Source organism: Crinia signifera, chromosome 11 (genome assembly GCF_055691185.1).
Source record: "Crinia signifera chromosome 11, ASM5569118v1, whole genome shotgun sequence".
In the NCBI taxonomy this organism is placed as follows: domain Eukaryota; kingdom Metazoa; phylum Chordata; class Amphibia; order Anura; family Myobatrachidae; genus Crinia; species Crinia signifera.
In genome coordinates this window covers 116363146-116372214 of record NC_139227.1, presented here as the reverse complement: position 1 = coordinate 116372214, position 9069 = coordinate 116363146, and positions in this window count along the sequence as shown.

Here is a 9069-nt window from a genome sequence, read left to right as displayed (position 1 = left end):
ATTCCAAATACGGTGTATATTTGTTAGAATGATCCTGTAACAAACAGTATATAGGGAAGACAATCCGACAAATAAAAGTTAGATTGTCTGAACACTGTCGGAATATCGCAAAAGGAGTAGAATCACACAACGTATCCTTACACTTTAAGAAAATGCATGACGGGGATGTTAAACATATGGTTAATTTATGTGGTATAAAGCTGGTTCCTGGCAACTGGAGGGTGAATGATAGGGACAAAAGGTTGTCTCAACTTGAAATGCGTACTATCTGCACCCTTAAAACCATTGAACCCCACGGAATGAATGTGGGATTTGAACTTAAGTGTTTTTTGTAAAACTAGGTATTAAATACTTTTAACCATTTATTCTATCGTAGTTGTTTTTAAATAATTTTTTATGTTTTTGTTGTATGTCATTATCGCCTTTGATATGGAGTTCAAACCGGCCAAATAGAATTATTGAATAGAGCGGAACCATATATCGGCTACATAGTATAAGGGGACCGCAAATCTGAGCGGCCGGAAGCCACGTTCCGTAGGCCGGAAGTCACCTGCGTTCCACCATACCAGGATGTCCATTATGATGCGTCTCAGGACCCGGAAGTGAGAGAACGGGTTTCCTGAAACAGCGTAGCGAGGTCGCCGGGTGGTAATAGAAAACACCTGAGATATAGACACCTTGAAAAACCAGAATTATGAACGTGGAATGGCGCAACCATATATATATCTATATGCATATCTTTATTCTTGAATGGGTAATGTAAATGTATTTTATTGTACTTTGGACTATTGTATTTGTATTGGGTATGTATTGTATTATTTATGTATGACCAATCACGTATGTTACGGGAGACACTTTCTCCATGTTTTAGTATGGCCCATATACTGGACTATTAACCCCTTCCTGACAGAGCCAGTTTTTGCGTTCCTGACAGAGCCCTTTTTTTCAAATCTGACATGTCTCACTTAAGTGGGGATAACTTTTTTTTGCTTTTACTTATCCCAGTGATTTTGAGATTGTTTTTTCGTGACACATTGTACTTCAAATTAGTGGTAAATTTGGGTCGATACAGTCTGTGTTTTTTTGTGAAAAATACCAAAATATCGTGAAAAAATGGAAAATTTAGCGATTTGTAAAATGTTAAATTTTCTGCTTGTAAGACAAATAATCTTACCACTCAAAATAGTGAATAACTAACATAGACCATATGTCTACTTTATGTTGACATCATTATTTCAACTTCCTTTTAATTTTTTGGGACACTAGGAGGCTTACAATATGAATAGCAAATTCTCAAATTTTCAAGAAAATTTCAAACACTGATTTTTTTAGGGACCAGTTCAGTTCTGATGTGACTTTGAGGGACTTGTATGTGAGACACCCCCATAAATGATGCCATTTCAAAAACTGCACCCCTCACAGTATTCAAAACAGCATTTTGGAAGTTTGTTAACCCTTTAGGTGTTTCACAGGAATTAAAACAAAGTGTAGGTGAAATTTCAAAATTTCTTTTTTTTTGCAGATTTGCAATTTTAATACATTTTTCTAAGGAACACAGTACATTTTACTAGAGAAATGTGACTGAAAATTGATTCCCCCAATTCTTTTGTTTTCATAAATATCCTATATGTGGCCCTAGTGTGCACGGTGACCAAACCACAGGCTTCATAATAGAAGGAGCACCTACTTGATTTTGGAGCCTCCTTTTTATGAGATTATTTTTTAGGCACCATGTAGGTTTCTAGGCACCATAAGATGCTAAAAGTTAGGAACCCCCCCACAAGTGACCCCATTTTGCAAACTACACCCCTCAGGGAATTCATCTAGGGGTATAGTGTACATTTCAAACCCCCAGGGGTTTCACCAATTTTGATACAAGTGGGCAGTGAAAATGAAAAATTACATTTTTTTACACAAAAATGCAGTTCTGGCTCCAAATTTGTCATTTTCAGAAGGTATGAAGGAGACAAAGCACCCCAAAATCTGTGCCCCAATTTCTCCCGAGTACGGCAATGCCTCACATGTGACCAAAAAATACCAGTTGGGTGCATGGCAGGACTCAGAAGGGAAGGAGTGATTTTTGGATTTTGCAGCACAGATTCTGGTGGAATGAATGGTGGGTGCTATGTTGCACCAATACAGTGGAACCCCCCCACAAGTCACCCCATTTTGCAAAGTACACCCCTCAGGGAATTCATCTAGGGGTATAGTGTACATTTCAAACCCCCAGGGGTTTCACCAATTTTGATACAAGTGGGCAGTGAAAATGAAAAATTACATTTTTTTACACAAAAATGCAGTTCTGGCTCAAAATTTTTCATTTTCAGAAGGTATGAAGGAGAAAAAGCACCCCAAAATATGTGCCCCAATTTCTCCCGAGTACGGAAATGCCTCACATGTGACCAAAAAATACCAGTTGGGTGCATGGCAGGACTCAGAACGGAAGGAGTGATTTTTGGATTTTGCGGCTCAGATTCTGGTGGAATTTTGGTGGGTGCTATGTCGCATTAGCAAGACCCCCCAAGCACCAATACAGTGGAACCCCCCCACAAGTCACCCCATTTTGAAAACTACACCCCTCAGGGAATTCATCTAGGGGTATAGTGTACATTTCAAACCCCCAGGGGTTTCACCAATTTTGATACAAGTGGGCAGTGAAAATGAAAAATTACATTTTTTACACAAAAATGCAGTTCTGGCTCGAAATTTTTCATTTTCAGAAGGTATGAAGGAGAAAAAGCACCCCAAAATCTGTGCCCCAATTTCTCCCGAGTACGGCAATGCCTCACATGTGACCAAAAAATACCAGTTGGGTGCATGGCAGGACTCAGAACGGAAGGAGTGATTTTTGGATTTTGCAGCTCAGATTCTGGTGGAATTTTGGTGGGTGCTATGTCGCATTAGCAAGACCCCCCAAGCACCAATACAGTGGAACCCCCCCACAAGTCACCCCATTTTGAAAACTACACCCCTCAGGGAATTCATCTAGGGGTATAGTGTACATTTCAAACCCCCAGGGGTTTCACCAATTTTGATACAAGTGGGCAGTGAAAATGAAAAATTACATTTTTTTACACAAAAATGCAGTTCTGGCTCAAAATTTTTCATTTTCAGAAGGTATGAAGGAGAAAAAGCACCCCAAAATCTGTGCCCCAATTTCTCCCGAGTACGGAAATGCCTCACATGTGACCAAAAAATACCAGTTGGGTGCATGGCAGGACTCAGAACGGAAGGAGTGATTTTTGGATTTTGCAGCACAGATTTTGGTGGAATGAATGGTGGGTGCTATGTTGCACCAATACAGTGGAACCCCCCCACAAGTCACCCCATTTTGCAAAGTACACCCCTCAGGGAATTCATCTAGGGGTATAGTGTACATTTCAAACCCCCAGGGGTTTCACCAATTTTGATACAAGTGGGCAGTGAAAATGAAAAATTACATTTTTTTACACAAAAATGCAGTTCTGGCTCAAAATTTTTCATTTTCAGAAGGTATGAAGGAGACAAAGCACCCCAAAATCTGTGCCCCAATTTCTCCCGAGTACGGCAATGCCTCACATGTGACCAAAAAATACCATTTGGGTGCATGGCAGGACTCAGAAGGGAAGGAGTGATTTTTGGATTTTGCAGCTCAGATTCTGGTGGAATTTTGGTGGGTGCTATGTCGCATTAGCAAGACCCCCCAAGCACCAATACAGTGGAACCCCCCCACAAGTGACCCCATTTTGCAAACTACACCCCTCAGGGAATTCATCTAGGGGTATAGTGTACATTTCAAACCCCCAGGGGTTTCACCAATTTTGATACAAGTGGGCAGTGAACATGAAAAATTACATTTTTTACACAAAAATGCAGTTCTGGCTCAAAATTTTTCATTTTCAGAAGGTATGAAGGAGAAAAAGCACCCCAAAATCTGTGCCCCAATTTCTCCCGAGTACGGCAATGCCTCACATGTGACCAAAAAATACCAGTTGGGTGCATGGCAGGACTCAAAAGGGAAGGAGTGATTTTTGGATTTTGCAGCTCAGATTCTGGTGGAATTTTGGTGGGTGCTATGTCGCATTAGCAAGACCCCCCAAGCACCAATACAGTGGAACCCCCCCACAAGTGACCCCATTTTGCAAACTACACCCCTCAGGGAATTCATCTAGGGGTATAGTGTACATTTAAAACCCCCAGGGGTTTCACCAATTTTGATACAAGTGGGCAGTGAAAATGAAAAATTACATTTTTTACACAAAAATGCAGTTCTGGCTCAAAATTTTTCATTTTCAGAAGGTATGAAGGAGAAAAAGCACCCCAAAATCTGTGCCCCAATTTCTCCCGAGTACGGCAATGCCTCACATGTGACCAAAAAATACCAGTTGGGTGCATGGCAGGACTCAGAAGGGAAGGAGTGATTTTTGGATTTTGCAGCACAGATTCTGGTGGAATGAATGGTGGGTGCTATGTTGCACCAATACAGTGGAACCCCCCCACAAGTCACCCCATTTTGCAAACTACACCCCTCAGGGAATTCATCTAGGGGTATAGTGTACATTTCAAACCCCCAGGGGTTTCACCAATTTTGATACAAGTGGGCAGTGAAAATGAAAAATTACATTTTTTTACACAAAAATGCAGTTCTGGCTCAAAATTTTTCATTTTCAGAAGGTATGAAGGAGAAAAAGCACCCCAAAATCTGTGCCCCAATTTCTCCCGAGTACGGCAATGCCTCACATGTGACCAAAAAATACCAGTTGGGTGCATGGCAGGACTCAGAAGGGAAGGAGTGATTTTTGGATTTTGCAGCACAGATTCTGGTGGAATGAATGGTGGGTGCTATGTTGCACCAATACAGTGGAACCCCCCCACAAGTCACCCCATTTTGCAAACTACACCCCTCAGGGAATTCATCTAGGGGTATAGTGTACATTTCAAACCCCCAGGGGTTTCACCAATTTTGATACAAGTGGGCAGTGAAAATGAAAAATTACATTTTTTTACACAAAAATGCAGTTCTGGCTCAAAATTTTTCATTTTCAGAAGGAATGAAGGAGACAAAGCACCCCAAAATCTGTGCCCCAATTTCTCCCGAGTACGGCAATGCCTCATGTGTGACCAAAAAGTGGCAGGACTCAGAAGGGAAGGAGTGATATTTGGATTTTGCAGCACAAATTCTGGTGGAATGATGGTGGGTGCTATGTCGCATTAGCAAGACCCCCAAAGCACCAATACAGTGGAACCCCCCCACAAGTGACCCCATTTTGCAAACTACACCCCTCAGGGAATTCATCTAGGGGTATAGTGTACATTTCAAACCCCCAGGGGTTTCACCAATTTTTATAAAACTGGGCAGTGAACATGAAAAATTACATTTTTTTACACAAAAATGCAGTTCTGGCTCAAAATTTTTCATTTTCACAAGGAATGAAGGAGACAAAGCACCCCAAAATCTGTGCCCCAATTTCTCCCGAGTACGGCAATGCCTCACATGTGACCAAAAAATACCAGTTGGGTGCATGGCAGGACTCAGAAGGGAAGGAGTGATTTTTGGATTTTGCGGCTCAGATTCTGGTGGAATGAATGGTGGGTGCTATGTGGCATTAGCAAGACCCCCGAAGCACGGTGAAATTATGAACCTAATATTCCATAGATGTGTGGTATATTTTAAAACACTCCTTTATACATAGGCCGGGTTTGTCGGGGCAAGTGTCACACTGGAAAATAGTTTGCTTTCTTATTCCCTTTTTATAGCAAACTTTGCACCTTTTTTGTGTCCTGCCCTTTTTTCCAGAGGAGGGGATTTCATCAGGAAAATGCTGCCCTGGTACAATACGGGGGCCAGTACTAGAAGTACTGGGGCCCTCTGCCTGCTGGTTCCCAAATATTAGGCCCTTTATGACTTCCTCTTGAAAGTGCATAAATGTCCCCCTCTGGCCGGTAGAACGGAATAGCACGTAAGCGTTATACAGTGCCATCTGGATGATATACACGGCCACCTTCTTGTACCAGATTTTTGTTTTACGCAGGGCACTGTACGGCTTCAGTACCTGATCTGAAAGATCCACTCCGCCCATGTACCTATTGTAATCCAGGATACAATTAGGTTTTGAGGTGTGGGTACTGGTACCTCGTACAGGGACGGAGGTGGTACTGTCTCCGTGAATTGTTGTCAGTATAAGGACATCCCTCTTGTCCTTATATTTGACCAACAACATATTTTCGTTGCATATTCCCCTGCTTTCACCCCTTCTCATTACTTGGGCAATGTGCGTTTTTGGGAGGCCTCTTTGGTTCTTGCACACAGTACCGCAAGCTGCTGTACCTCTTGAACCAAGGGCCTTAAACAGGGGGATGCTAGTGTAAAAGTTATCCACATAGAGGTGATAACCTTTATCCAGGAAGGGGTGCACTAAATCCCAGACAATTTTCCCACTAACACCTACGAGGGAGGGGGGGCATTCTGGCGGTTGAATTCTTGAATCCTTCCCTTCATAAACCCTAAACCTGTGGGTGTACCCTGAGGTGCTTTCACACAGTTTATACATTTTTATGCCATACCTTGCCCTCTTACTGGGAAGGTACTGGCGGAATTTAACCCTTCCTTTAAAATGTATAAGGGACTCGTCGATACAAATAAATTTTTCAGGGATGTACACCTCTTCAAATTTGGCACTGAAATGATCAATGACCGGCCTGACTTTGAATAGCCGGTCAAAGGTGGGATCATCTCTGGGTGGGCACTGTGCATTATCGGTGTAATGTATAAATTTAAGAATTGTCTCAAATCGAGTCCGGGGCATGGCCATACGGTAAAATGGAGTACTGTACAGAACATCTGTACTCCAATATTGCCTAATTTCTGGCTTTTTTACTATGCCCATATGAAACACCAGACCCCAAAACGTCATCATCTCTACTGCATCTACAGGGGTCCACCTAGCAAATGATGACGTGGGGTTTTGAGCAATAAACTGCTGGGCATATAAATTAGTTTGGTCCACCATTAAATTTATAAAATCATCAGAGAAAAATAATTTGAAAAAGTCAATTTCTCTGAGACCTGTGGAATCAAATTGGATTCCTGGCATGGCCAAAAACTCAGGAACCTGGGGCTCAAAATTGTCTGGTGGTGGGGTCCATACTAGATCAATTATTGGGGGGGGAATCTCAGCTGATCTACGGGGGCGTCTTTGAGGGGGTCCCTCATCACCAGAGGAGGAAGAGGAGCTTAAGACGAATCCTTCAAATTCCCCGCTTGCATCACTGCCTGTGTCAGAGTCAGAGGCAAGCATGGCATATGCCTCCTCCACTGAATACATTCTCCTGGATGACTGGGAGGACATTTGGGAGGACATTTGGGAGGACATTTGGGATGCCATTTTTATTTTTGTGTTACTGGTAGTGAAATGTTTCAACACGTGTATAGTGTAGGGGGGGGTACAAACTTTATTTCAATCCGGGGGGTATGTAGTGTGTAGTGTGTATGTGGTGCAGAAAAAAAAAAATACTTTATACCAATAAAAAAAAAAAAAATGAAGGGGTTAAAAATAAAAAATTGAAGGGGTTAAAAAAAAAAAAAAAAAGGTCCTGCGCCAAAAATTGAGCACAGATGTTGGTCAGTAACGTCTGTCACTGAACAGCGCTCAAAGGCAACAGGAATCTGATCAAAAAAAAAAAAAAAATTGATCAACCCTGTGCCGAAAAAGCTGATCAGTGATGTACGTCACTGATCGGCGCACAGTGGCCACAGGACACCCACAAAATCAGTGTGTGTAAAAAAAAAATTAAAAAAAGACCCCACAGCACTCACAAAAAAAAAAAAAGGTGATCAGTGATGCGACACTGATTACCAGTGAGGGACAGCAGGTGCACAACCTTTGGTGCAACTGACAGTGCAACTGGCAGCAACTGACAGGTATATATATAAAAAAAAAACCTCTGCGCCCCCAAAAAGTTGCTGATCAGCACAGATATACTGATCAGCACAAAAGGGGGGGTAGCAGACACAAAATATACACTCTCTATCACTCTCTGTCACTATCTCTCTCTATCTCTCTATCTCTCACTATCTCTCACTATCTATCACTCTAGGACACTGCAGCAGCAGCACTGACAGTTATATGTATAAAAAAAAACTGCACCCCCAAAAAGGGGGGGTAGCAGACACAAAATATACACTCTCTATCACTCTCTGTCACTATCTCTCTCTATCTCTCTATCTCTCACTATCTATCACTATCTATCACTCTATGACACTGCAGCAGCAGCACTGACAGTTATATATATAAAATAAAACCCCTGCACCCCCAAAAAGGGGGGGTAGCAGACACAAATCTCTCTATCTCTCTACCTCTCACTATCTATCACTATCTATCACTATCTATCACTGTATGACACTGCAGCAGCAGCACTGACAGTTATTTATATATAGAAAACCCCTGCACCCCCAAAAAGGGGGGGTAGCAGACACAAAATATAGCTCTCTCTGTCACTATCTCTCTATCTCTCTCTATCTCTCTCTCTATCACACTGCAGCAGCAGCAGGAAGTCTCAGGAAGTCAGATCCAGGAAGCGTCCAGCACGCTACAAGCAGTGATAAGGTGATCAGGTAAGGTATTTGCAAGGATCAGGTAAGTATTAGCAAGGATCAGGTCGGTATTCACGGCAGGCAGGCACGGTGACCGTTCTGCACGCTATTCCAGACCGGAATGGCGTCTGCAGCGCAGTCACCGTCAGTTTAAATGTCGCGCCTTGGCTGTGATTGGTCCGTGGGTCCCACGGACCAATCACAGCCTTGGGGGCAGGTGGGGTGAGGGTGGGGTGAGGTGTCATCGTCACCGATGACCCCCTCATGCCCCCTGACGCCCGGCGGTGATTGACACCTGTGTTACCGAGCGTCTGATTCGCTGGTAACACAGGAAAACGCTGTGAATGGCTGTTCACACTGAACAGCCAATCACAGCGATCGCCGACGGGGGGGCGGCATCGCAGCCCCCCCTGGGCATGCAGGGACATGTCTGCTGTCAGGGACAGCAGACATCGTCCCTCTGTCACTGCGTCTCGAGACGCAGTGACAGTTTAAAC